Source organism: Chinchilla lanigera, unplaced genomic scaffold, assembly GCF_000276665.1.
Source record: "Chinchilla lanigera isolate Chin_1 unplaced genomic scaffold, ChiLan1.0 scaffold00049, whole genome shotgun sequence".
Taxonomy (NCBI): Eukaryota; Metazoa; Chordata; class Mammalia; order Rodentia; family Chinchillidae; genus Chinchilla; species Chinchilla lanigera.
The window spans coordinates 9,071,875-9,084,590 of record NW_004955450.1 but is presented as its reverse complement, the minus strand read 5'-3'; positions in this window follow the sequence as shown (position 1 = coordinate 9,084,590).

Below are 12,716 nucleotides of genomic sequence, written 5' to 3'. Positions count from 1 at the left end.
CAAACGGCACCCTACCAGGAGGTCCGGGAACGGAGTTTCCCAGGGGGAGATGCCCACAAGATCGCAGTGGGCTAGGGACCTGAGTGACCCTCAGGTGACCAGGCTGGGTCCAGTGACAGCTCACATTTCCAGCATGCTGGTTGTGCGGCAGGGACTGTGACAGCACCCTAGGTCCCAGCAGCCATCAGGGGGCAGATGCTACAGTGTCCACTATACAGGTGGCATTGGGTGAGACACAAGTCAGGCCATCTGCCTGGAGTCACACTGGCACAGAGCCAGAGGCCCCAGAAGCCCCAGCTTAACCACTGAGCTGCACAGCCTGCTTAGAGGGACGGATTCTATTTCCACACTGGTACCGAGGGCCGTTACGGCTACAGGAGGTGGCTGGGATGTGGGGGAACTGACTCCCACGCCGACACGAGTGAGTTTGAACCCACTGAGCCTCAATTTCTTTAGTTGGCAAGTACAATCAGCACCTTCCTCAGTGGGGTGTGCGAAGGGCTGCTACATAGTAGATGTTCATTCAAGAATTACTCTGATCAGGTGAGGTGGTGCACACCTGTAATCTCAGCTACTCTGGAGGCTGAGGCAAGAAAATCACAGGTTTGAACCCAGGCTGATCAACTTCATGAGACCCTGTCTGAAAATAAAAAAAAGAGCTGGAGATGTAGCTCAGTATAGAACATCTCTGGGCCCTGGTTGGGTCCCCAGTGATGAGAAAGCAAGCAAGCAAGAAAGAAATGCTTACTGTCTTGATAACTGAGTTGACCTGTCTTAATGGAAACTTCAGGGGCAGCTGTTAAAAGAGGTCCCTTTTGCTCAGTTATGGGAACACAGGAGCAGATAATTCCTCTACAGGAAACAATCAAGGAAATCCGACCAAGAGGTTGGGACTCTGGCTTCCAAGTTGGGTAGACTTGAGTTCAAATTCCATCTCCAGCCTTTACTTCCTGTGTAACTCGGGATTACTTAACTTCTTCAAGTTGTAAAATAAGAACATCATGGAAGCTTCCCTGTAGGGGTGGGAAGAGTCACTGAGATCATTCAAAGGTCAAAGAGACCTTCTGAGAAGAAGCCCTGGGGACACTGGTGGCCACACAGTTCAGTGTCCCAGCTTTCTGTTGCTGAGACAAACTACCTGATACCCGCAATTTAAAGGAGGAGAGATCCGTTTTGGCTTGTGGTTGCAGAAGGTTCAGTCCATGGTTAGGTAACTCCAAGGCAGAAGCATTGTGGCAGTAGGGGGTGGTACAGCAAAGCTGCTCAGCTCATGATGGCCTGGAAAGAACCAGAGAGAAAGTGGCCATGGACTAAATACTGTCCCCAAGGTCAGACCCTTAAGACCCACACAGACACACCCAGAAGTGTGCATTACTGATCAACCTGATGATCAAGATCAAGCACAACCGTCAGTGCCCATCAAATGCCAGTGTAAGCCTTGCTTCCAGGGGCCGGGATAGCGAGGAGGGAGGAGTGAGCTGGCAGAACAGTGCCCCGCCCCCACCGAGATGTCCATGACCTCGTCCTGGCACTTGTGAATGTGCCAGGTGACACAGCAAGGGGCGCTGAGGCTGGAGATGGGATTTCGGCTGCTTATCGTCTGACTTGGACACGGAGAGGTTGTCTTGGAGCCCTGGATCACAGGGGTCCTTGCAACAGAACAGAAGTGCAAACAGGAGGCTCCGCCAGCTGCTGGCAGTTTCAAAAGGGGGAAGGGGCCACCAGCCGCACAAAGCAGGCCACCTTAGAAGTGAGATGAGGCAGGAAAGCGAATTCTCCAGGAGCCCCAGGCAGGCAGGCAGCCCTGCCAACCCTTGTGTTGTAGCCTGTGACAACCATTTTGCACGTGCATAACCAGAGGAGGAGGAGATAATGGATGTGTGCCGTTTAAGCCACTATGTTTGTGTAATTACTTTTTGTTTTTTTGAGATAAGGTCTTGCTGCATAGTTCAAGCTGGCCTGAAACTCACTCTGTAGCTTGAACTTGCAGCAATCATCCTGCCTCAGCCTCCTCAGTGCTGGGATTACAGGCGTGTGCCGCCACGCCTGGCCAATGTTTGTGTAATTTATGGCAGAAGGAAAGGATCCAAGGTGCAAGTTGAGCCTTGGCCACTGGTAAGGTGGTGCCAGGCAGAGGTGGGCAGGAGAAGCCAGTGTGCAGCCCAGGGCCTGGGCTAGAAAGCACAGGGCACATAGGGGACAGGTGGGGGCACTGCGGGCACCTTTGTAGAAGTGGTACAGTCCTCCAGCAACAAGCCTGGCAGGTCCCCTTCGGGGATGGCCTCTCTCCCCTCCGGGCTGGTCCTTACAACTTGGCTGAGTGTGTACAAGTTCAGAGCCTGGGCTGCAGGAGACTTTGCACGCACGGTTAGGCTCACACCACTCACTGCCCTCACACCTCTGCCACCAGCGCAGGGGCAAGCCTGATGTGACAGGAAGCCTCTGACGTGGCTCCCAGCAACTGCCACCTCCAGTGCTAATGCCCTGTGTAATCTTCTCCCAGTGTGTGAAGGCTGGGCAGGCTCGCTTCCAACAAACACAACACTGCGTGGTCTTCATGATGGTTGGCATGTCTGGAGTTCAGGGGAGAGGACTGCGGGTTCCATCTAGGTCTCCCTGTCTGGTGCCCTTGCTGACTGTCCCTGGAAGAGTTTAGCTCATGGCAAGGGAATGATGCCTTCCCCCAGCAGTCAGTCTTGGGGACCCAAGACTTCCTGATATATCATGGGGGTGAACTTGGAAGCGAGTGCTCCCCAACTGGCATCTCAGGAGGACTAACTTGGTCTTCCTGACACCTTGATTTAGCCGTGTTACAGACTCCAACCCAGAGGGCCCAGCCAGGCGGCATTCTAATTCCTGATCCACATAAACTTAGAAAATAAGCCTTTGTTGCTTTTTAGCTGTGTGGTTTGTTATTCGGCAGCAATGAACAGCTAACTAATATATCTGCCAGGTTGTCTGCTGGGCAAAGAGTGGCACATGGCTCCATCCCTTCCTGTCACCCAGCTGACAGCCAATCACCAATCATGGCACCCAAGCCTGCTCCCAGCAGCCGACAGTCGGGCCGCAGCCTTGTTAGTGATAATATAAGTTTCTATTTTGGAATGACTCCTGAGTTTTGAGGTCACTTTTACCCAAAAACAACTGGCCTGGATAGCCTGAGATTTGTACAAAGGGTGATAAAATATAGTTAATATTCAAATTTAAAAGTTATTACATTAAAAGATGCATTGACATGAATTCCCCTTAAGATATTCCCGTCTTCGAATACACTTATCCCACCATGCTTGCTCTTTTCTGCAGCAGTTCTGGTTGTCCTCTTTCGTGAGTGTCTTTATGAAGTATGATAACAAATGCAGTGAGTGCTGCTGAGTGCCATCCACAGACAGGCAGGCTGGAAAAGCATCACTTGTGGCCCCCCCACCTTACTCCCCCAGATATGGCACAGCGTGACTTCTCGCTCTCTCCCAGATGCAAAATGACCATGAAAAGTAAATGTTTTGAATGGGTTCAGGACCTTGAGGCAGCCAGGGCAGCACAGCTAGACACTCACGAAAGAGGACTTCCAGAAGAGCTTCGGAAAGTGGCGAAAATGATGGGAGAAGTGTGTTCAAAGTGAGGGGAAGGATTCTGAGGGGGATCCCTGGCACTGTGAGGAGCAGGAGACTTCTTCCAAACATCTCACCTCCCTGGGACATGTCATTTATCCTCAGCCTCGGTCTCCCCACCTTCCCACTAAAGGGTGAAGTGAGCGCCACCCAAGGTGGACCCTCATTCACTTCCTGCATGTGTGAGACAGGCTGTAATACCAACAACCTGAACAGCGCTGCCGCACATTTCAAATGAGACGACGACTGTCGTAAAGTGTCCCACAGACTCCCGCGTTCAGAGGACAGGCCCATTGTTAACAGACTGTCCTGTGGTGCAGGTGACAAGACCCCTGATTTCCAGCATGAGCCATCCAACCCAGTTGGTCATGGCTCCCCCACTTCCGGCTTCCAGCGGGAACCTGCTTGTGTCTGGACACTGGGGTGAGCTCGGGGACACTGGCCACGCCCTGGGAACCGTCTGAGAGGGCCAGATGGAAGCAGAACAGGGAGTTGCTACTACACATGCCACACCTGACCTCACAGTCCCAAGCTTCTTTGCTGCCTGCACTTGGTGCCGTGGATCTGCCATGCCAGTGTCACTCCTGCTGAGCCCAGGACGGTGGCCGCTGGAGACTGATGGGCACCCGGGCACCCAGGACAGTTCCCTCTGTGCCCTGTCCCATCTAAGCCATGCCCTGAGAAACTCTTCCAGAGCTGGGGCCAAGGGTGACCCAGAGTCACACTGCCCCCTCCTAGCAATGCAGGCAAGGAATGTGCCACTTTGGAGATTCATGTCCAGCATCTGCAGGACAGGCCCTGACACTGATGACCTTCCCCAGTGGGTGGGCCCGTTGATGCGCTTGTCCCTCGGTGCATTATGGGAGGGGCTGGAGACAGAAGGCGGGGCCTAGCTGAAGGGCATGGCCGGGGCGCTCTGTTTTGTCCCTGGCCCCTTCCTTTCTATTTCCTTTTCTCTCTTCTTCCTGGCTGCCATGAGGTAAGCAGTTTTCTCCCGTCTCATCCTCCTGCCTGGATGTTCCTACCCTGCCACAGGCCCAAGGCGCAGAGCCAGCTACCAATGGACGGAACTCCGGCAACCTTGAGCCACCACGAATCTTTCCCTGTGCAAGTCGTTGATCAAGTCTTTGGTCACAGGATTGTAAACTGGCTACCACAGATGACTGGTGTGTTCAAAGTTTTTTCAATATCCTTCTTTCCACTAGAGGTCAGCATGGCAGGCAAACACACACAAAAGTAAGGATAATGTTAAACCTAATATCCAGTGAACATATGCAGGGGCCAAGTGCTGGCCTATAGGAGCTCAAGTGCCCCCAAGTATTTCCCCCATTGTACAGATGAGGAAACTGAGGTTAATTTGACCAGAGTCACACAGGTATGACGGGCAGAGCTGGGCCTTAGACTTGGGCAGGCTGGCACCAGAGTCTGGGCTCCATCCTGCTGCCCTGTGGCCACCGGTGGTGTGTTTGATGGGCACTAACCCGGAAGGAGACTTCTGTGTAGGCAGGTGGAAGAGGGTGATCAAAAATAATAAAAAGGGCTGGGATGGAGCTCAGTGGTAGAGACTGCCGAGTGTTCATAAGGCTATCCCGTTGATCCCCTGTTGAGCAAAAAGTCAGGAGCCAAATGGACAGGTAGCCCAGGCCCAGCATTTTGGGTTCAAGGGGGCATCAGGGATTTAGGTTTCTTCTCTGCCATCCCATAGTGTATGGCTTCTATCTGCAGAGGTCACTTCGTGGTTCATGATGGCTTCCAGGGCTCCGGCCATCACATCCATACTCTAGGCTGGAGAAGGAAAGGTTGAACGTCAAAAGAAGATGCTTCCCAGGCAGCTTCTGTTATGCAGCCTCTCACAGTGCTTCTGCTCACATCTTATTGACCAGAAATAGTCACAGGGCTATGCCAAGTGCAAAGGTGAGTAGGGGCAGTCTCGTGACTGTGATCAGGCGAAGGCAGTCTTTTCCCCACCCTGGATAAAATCTTCTCAGCTAAGCCGGGCCTGGTGGCTCACGCCTGTAATCCCAGCACTCTGGAGGTTGAGGCAGGAGGATCATTGTGAGTTCAAGGCCAGCCTGGGCTACAAAGTGAGCTCAAGTCTGGCTTAAACTGCATAGCGGGACCCTGTCTCAAAAAAAAGACAAAAAAAAAAAAAAAAAAAAAAACCCCAGCTAAAAAAGCAATAACCCTGATTGCCTGGGTTGGGGAAGAAGATATGTTGCTCGCACGGAGCCAGCGCTCATAATCTGCCACTAACACTTCACTGTCTGCTACTAGTTGTCATTGGTCTTGTACTGGCTTTTATTTTTCCTAAGAGAAGAAAGAAATATTTCCTACTATCCCATCTTTAGAAAGTAAAAGAGGGCCAGGGATATAGCTCAGCAGCACAAGCGCCTGCCTGGCAAGTGCAAGGTCTTGAGTTTGATTCCTGATACCAAAAAAAAAAAAAAAAAAAAAAAAAAAAAAAAAATCCCCAGCTAAGAAAGCAATCACCCTGATTGCCTGGGTTGGGGAAGAAGATATGTTGCTCGCACGGAGCCAGCGCTCATAATCTGCCACTAACACTTCACTGTCTGCTACTAGTTGTCATTGGTCTTGTACTGGCTTTTATTTTTCCTAAGAGAAGAAAGAAATATTTCCTACTATCCCATCTTTAGAAAGTAAAAGAGGGCCAGGGATATAGCTCAGCAGCACAAGCGCCTGCCTGGCAAGTGCAAGGTCTTGAGTTTGATTCCTGATACCAAAAAAAAAAAAAAAAAAAGCACAAAATATATATTGATGGAGTGGTATGTTTCACCAATTAAAAAAAAGAAGAAACAATATATAAAAATGTATCAAGCAGGAATGCTGAAAAATGCAGCTCTTCTCCCCACCCTGAGCAGCTGACTGCTAGCCAGGTGTGGTGTTTGCGTCAACTGGGAGGCTGAGGCAGGAGCATCTGTGAGCTCGAGGCCAGCCTGGGAAAGTCCATGAGACCTTGTTTCTAAAAACAGACAGACAGACAGACAGCGGATTCCTGTGCACATCTTCCCGCCTAGCAGGCCTCGGGGGGTGCCCAGGAAGAAGAGGCTCAGCTTCCCCAGCAGGTTGGTCCCAGCCCTCGTAGTGCTGCAGTTGGGAGGATCTTACCCTTTGTATCCAGGGCTTATTTTGAGCAAGTTTAAGTTCAACCTGTCAAGCATCCATGCAGCGAGCAGCAACAGTGTGACTCGGAACTCTCAATCGCTGACATCATCGGAACTGATATGGCCATCAGGATGACCCGGCCTCTGTCTCACTCACCCTGCCCAGGGGCCCCTAAACAATACCGTCTTAGTGGGGACAATGACTGGTCATTGGAGCCCGGGGCCGGCTGCTGCTCCGTGAGGCCGAGGCAGTGCCTTACAGGCTTCCCTGCTACGGCTCCCAGAAGCTCCTCCCCACAGGCTCCTAACTTCCTCTGCGCCATGCCTGTTCTCCCCACCCAGGCCCTACTCTTCCAGGTAGCCTGCCTGGATTTCTTCCTCCGGCAGCCTCCGACGTGTGGCGCAGGGTGTTCTCTCCTTCTTGTCTGCAGAGTTGGATGCATACGACACTCACTCTGCCAGGAGAAAGATGGAGATCTCGAGTCCTCCCTCCCCTCAGGGAGATAGTGGTGCCTGTGGCTGAGTCCAGAGCTGCAGGCTCCAGCGGTCTAGGGTGAGGGGCCACCCGTGGGGAGACCCACCTGAGGTAGGAAGCCCTGAATCTTCCGGGCAGGGGACACTCTGTGCCCTGAGCCTCGGGGCTTTAAGCGGCACCCATAGGGACCAGTTCCGGTTGTGCGTTCGAGGCTGCTGGGCACAGGGTCTTGGAGGGGCCTCTTAAAACGCCAGGGACACTGATCTTTCTTTGTTTTAGTTTTTGCAGCACTGGGGATTGAACCCACAGCCTTCGCACTGAGCTGCTACCCCAGCTCTTGACTGTTTTATTCCAAGACAGCGTCTTGCAAAGTTGCTAAATTGCCCAGGCTGGCCTTGAACTTGTGACCCTCCTGCCTCCGTCTCTCAGGGTGCTGAGATTAGAGACTTTCATTTGAATTTTTTAAGGCAAGAAGGGGCCTGTGAAAAAGTGTCACAATGCCCCAATGCAGGCCCGCATACAACCCCAGGCCCCGGCAGGCATGGTGACCGTCCTTGGCCCCTTCCAGAGCCTGGCTGGTGCTGATGCGGGTGTAGGCGACACACGCTGTGGACATCGGGCACCTGGAAGGAAACAGGAGCCTGCAGCCATTCAGCTCTGGTGGGAAGGGTCAATGTTGCAGGGGAAGCCGCGTGTGCAGGACGCGACAGGACAGGCACACGGGCCGCAGGAATGGCACCTGGTTCCGGTCGTTCCTGCTTCTGTCTTCCTATGTACCTGTGTCCTGACCTACGCTGCCAGTTACTGACCTGTTGTGGGTACTGAATCCTTTGTCAGCTGCTTCCTTTCTTCAACAAATGTTTACTATTTGACCAACATGTATTGGTTTTAAATAATTGATTGCATTGTTTTTGATGGACTAGTTCAGCCCAAGGCACCAAAATGGAGAAGTCATTGCCACAGGAACTGGGGCAGGTGTGAGAGAGCAAGGAATCAGTTTTTTCTTTTCTTTTTTTTGGTACCCTTAGGGATTGAACCCAGAGCTTTCACACTGAGCGGCACACCCAGCCCTATTTATATTCTTTATTTTGAGACAAGGTCTCATGGAGTTGCTAAGTTGCCCAGGCTGAGTTTGAATTTGAGATCCTCCTGCCTCAGCCTCTCAGAGTACTGAGATCACAGGTGTACGCTACCACACACCTTTTATACTGAGCATTCGATACTGTTTAGATTTGGTCCAAGGTACAAGTCTCACCTATTGAATAGAGTATATTTTAAAAAGCCAATAAACAAAACTCCAGTGGGCATGGAGAAAAGATAATGCACCAGTATCCAGCTTCTCTCTTTTCCAGAGAGACCTATCTTTACTAGTTTATCATATGTCTTCCCAGGCAAGCATAATTTTAAAGAAATGTATGCAAATATTATCTACATTGTTGAGTCATTTTATGTCTCAATCTTCTCATCCAAGTGTTGCTTATTTCTTTTTCCACAGCTGGATGGTAGGCTGTCAATTTTTTAAAAACTGGGTTCCATGTTGATGAAGTGAAGTGTACCAATATCTTTACTCTTACTACTATTATTTAAAAAAAAATTTTTTTTTTCCAGTACCGGGAATCAAACTCACGACCTCACGCTTGCCAAGCAGGTACTGTGCGGCTGAGCTAAATCCCCAGGCTCTTTTTTTTTAATTTTTCAAAGATGGGGGTCTCACTATGTAGCTCAGGCTGGGTTGGAACTCACAGCGATCTCCTGCCTCAGCCTCCTGAGTGCTGGGATTACAGGCGTGCACCACCACGCCCGGGGAGTGTCTTGGATGGGTGCGACCACTCTTTCCAGCCCCAGGAAGGAGGAAGGAGGGATGAAGGATGCTGCGGCGGCAGTGAGGGTGGGAGTCTCCGTCCGGGTCCTGGCTGCAGGGAGGAAGAAACGTTCAGCAAAGGAGGCCGGACATTCTGGGCAGATGGGGGCTCCTGCAGGGGCGGGGTATGAGGGATCCCCAGGCATTCAGGAGCAGGCCCTTTCCTGTTTGGGTCCATAGAGTAGAAAAGGGAAGGAAAATGGGGACCTCAGCCAGCCAGGCCGGGAGGCCCTGCTGTATGAGTCAGGGATCCACTGGAGGGTCGAGGTCGCCCTCAGGCAGCGTGGAGGGGCACTGAATGCCCAGTTCCCCAAACCATCCCCTGAGGCCTGGGAGAAAGAGCCTCCTCCAAAAGGGGCTGGGACGGAGGCTGATCACACTGACTGTCACTGTGTGTGTATGTGTGTGTGGAATGTGGTGTGTCATACTGAAGACTAAACCGGGACCTTGTACATACTAAGCAAGTGCTCTACCACTGAGCTACACCCCCCCAGCCCTTTAAAAAATATTATTTTGAGAGAGGGTCTTGCTAAATTACCCAGGCTGCCTCAAACTTTTGATCCTCCTGCCTCAGCCTCCTGGGTGGCTGAGATTATAGATGTGCACCACCATGCCCAGCTTGACCATGGCATTCTTCAGTAGCCTCCCCTATCTGTCCAGAAACTCATATGAAGCTAGGCATGTTGGTGCACTCCCGTAATCAACACTCAGGAGGCTGAGGCAGGAGGGTGGCTAAGAGTTTGAGGCTAGCTGGAAATACTTAGCGAGACCCTGTCTCAAAAAATCAGAAAATAAACAAAACAAAAACAAGCAAAAAATGCATAGGAATTTTGTATTTGATTCCCTAAAATACCTGGATTAGCTGTAATATTTAAAATGGAGTTGAACTCGTGTGCACACCTGTAATCCCAGCAAACAGGAGGCTGAGGCAGGAGGATGTTGGGGAAATTTTATTGTGTGTATTTGTGACATTTTTTTTTTTGAGGCAGAGTCTCACTATGTAATTCAGCTTAGTCTTGAACTCACTATGTAGCCCAGGCGGGCCTCAAACTCTCAGCCATTCTCCTTTCTCAGCCTCCCAAGTGCTTCGGTTACAGGCGTGCGCCAGCGTGAAGCTTGTCTCTTGGCGATGGATAGTAAGTCCAAGGCTTCACTGCAGCTCTCCAGCCTCTGCTAATTCCACCTTAGTCCACAACGGCGACCTCCTGCGTGCTGTTCCCCGCGCGGCCGTTAGGGGGAGCCTGTTAAAGCAGAGACTGCTCTGGGTGCAGGTAGGCGCTGGAGCCTGAGCCCATCCCGCACCAGGCCCTGAGTTCGAGTCCAAGACTGCAACAACCAAGGACGGCAACGAGCAGAGGCGGGTCCTGTCTCTCTCTGGCTCAGAACACGGGTTCCTTAGAGACTCAGAATACAGCCCAAAGACCCAACAATGGCCTGTGTGACACTACAGTCTGCCCCCTTGGTAATTCTCCACCCGGTTGCTTTTCTGACGTCCTGGAATGTATCAGGCACGCCCACCTTGTGCTTGCCGTCCTTTGTCCCTGTACTTCTTGAAAGACAGTGTGTTGGCTACCCCCCTACCCCCACCATCCAGACCTTGTCATGAGCTGGGTATGGTAAAGCACGCCTGTAATCCCAGACTCTGGGAGGCTGAGGCAGGTCAATGGCAAGTTCAAGCTCAACCTAGGAAACTTGAAGCAACCTTGTCTTAAAATAAAATGAAAAATAAAAGAGCCGTGGTGACAAGAGGTGGTCATGGTGTCTGTGTTTGTACGCAGTAGCCCCTGACCCTGCCCCTTCCTGCCACCCGGAAGCAAGCTCTGCCTGGCATAATTTCTGCTGCTTCATGTTCTGTGTCCTTACCTTCCCAGTCGGCATGGACGCTTCTCCAGGGCCAAGGACCAGGTGCTAAGATTCACACTTACCTTGAGTGGCCCTGGGTTCAAGTTTCACCTACCGGCAAGGCGGCTGGCTGAAATGACTGTGCTTGACCTCTGCATCCTCTTAAAAAATGAGTCACGAGGCCGGGCGTGGTGGCGCACGCCTGTAATCCCAGCACTTGGGAGGCTGAGGCAGGAGGATCGTTGCGAGTTCATGACCAGCCTGGGCTACAAAGTGAGCTCAAGGCCAGCCTGAACTGCATAGCCAGACCCTGTCTCAAAAAGCCAAAGAAAAGGGTCAAGGAGGCGCAAGCTCTTGGTAGTGACGCTGGGAGGGTGGCAAGGTGGTGCTAGGCTCCGGGGCAGGCACAGAGCTGGGCAGCCGGCACAGAGGGGCAGAATTACTTGGTGATGAGTGGTGGGGCCCTCCCCTCCTCCTTCCATACATCCATTCCACACTGGAGCCGCATTTGTGGCCGGCTGTCCGGGAGCCTAGGAGTCCCCAGGCCACAGCTCGGAGGCCCTGATGCAGCATGCACCCTCTAGTGGCCACACGCAGGCCAGGCACTAGGCTGCCGGGGCCTGGGGAGCCAAGGACAGGGTGTGTGTGGGGAGACTGTCTCTGCCCACCCTACTGATGCTGCCTGGCACTCGGGAGCAGGTGAGGAGGACAGCTTCTGCTCCTCTTGTCACTTACGTCCCAACCATCCGCATCTGGACGCCTACCGCACTTTGCAGACAGGGCGGCCTGAGGCAGAGGGAAGTACCTGGGCTCAGTACTGAACTCCCGCCCCCTCTGGGGCTCACCACCCCTTCTCCTCTGCCACTAACCACAAGCTGGGCCACCCTCTCCCTGTGACAACTGGCTCCTGCAGGCCCTGTACAGGTGGCCCCCAGAGCTGCACTTGGAAAAGCCCTACCTGCAAGGGTGAGCATGGGCACTAGACACACACGACTCCCAGCTGCGGGGCAGGCACACCTGCTAGTGTGGGCTTCTTGTTTTAGCACATTTGCACCCTTAACACTGCGTACCTTTCCCAGGAGAAGTAAATAGGCAAGCCCCTGTGCCTCTGTTTCCTCATCTGGACGTGGAGAAAATAATGCTGTTGAGTTGTGACTGACAGAGTCCTGGTCAGGCTACGACCTTCCTCTTGCCCAAAGCACGAGGCCAAGAGACACACACTTTAATGTCATTGGCATCTGAAGCAGCAAAGAACTTCATATGTTACGTTCAGTTTCCTTTTTGTATCTTAAAATGCATTAATTTAGCCGGGGGTGGTGGCCCAGGCTTGTAATCCCAACACTTGGGAAGCTGAGGCAGGATGGCTGTGAGTTCAAGGCCCGCCTCGGCTGTACAGTACAAGGTGAGTTCAAGGCAGCCTGGGATATGTAGCCAGACCCTGTCTTGGGAAAACAGAAATAAATTAAAATGTATTAGTTTGTCACGGGACTAGAAGTGACTTCTGACGGCGGGTAACTTTGTTTTTGGGGTGCTTCCTCCTGACTCGCGATTTGTGCCCTTGGGCACCTTTTCCTACGTTCTTCACCATCCTGGGCAGCAGGACCCGCATTTCTAAGCAAGCACCCCACGCCAGGGGAGCTATTTAGACTTGGCCAGAGCAGGAAGGGATGGGCGTGGAGACGTTTCTCGTCCCACTCTTCAACCCGGAGGGCAATCGCCTCTCTGGCCAGCGTGGCGCGCGCAGTACCTGGGCCCAGGTAAGGCTCCGGGCCCTCCCTGCAGACAGCGCCCTTCCCCCCGCCCCCCCC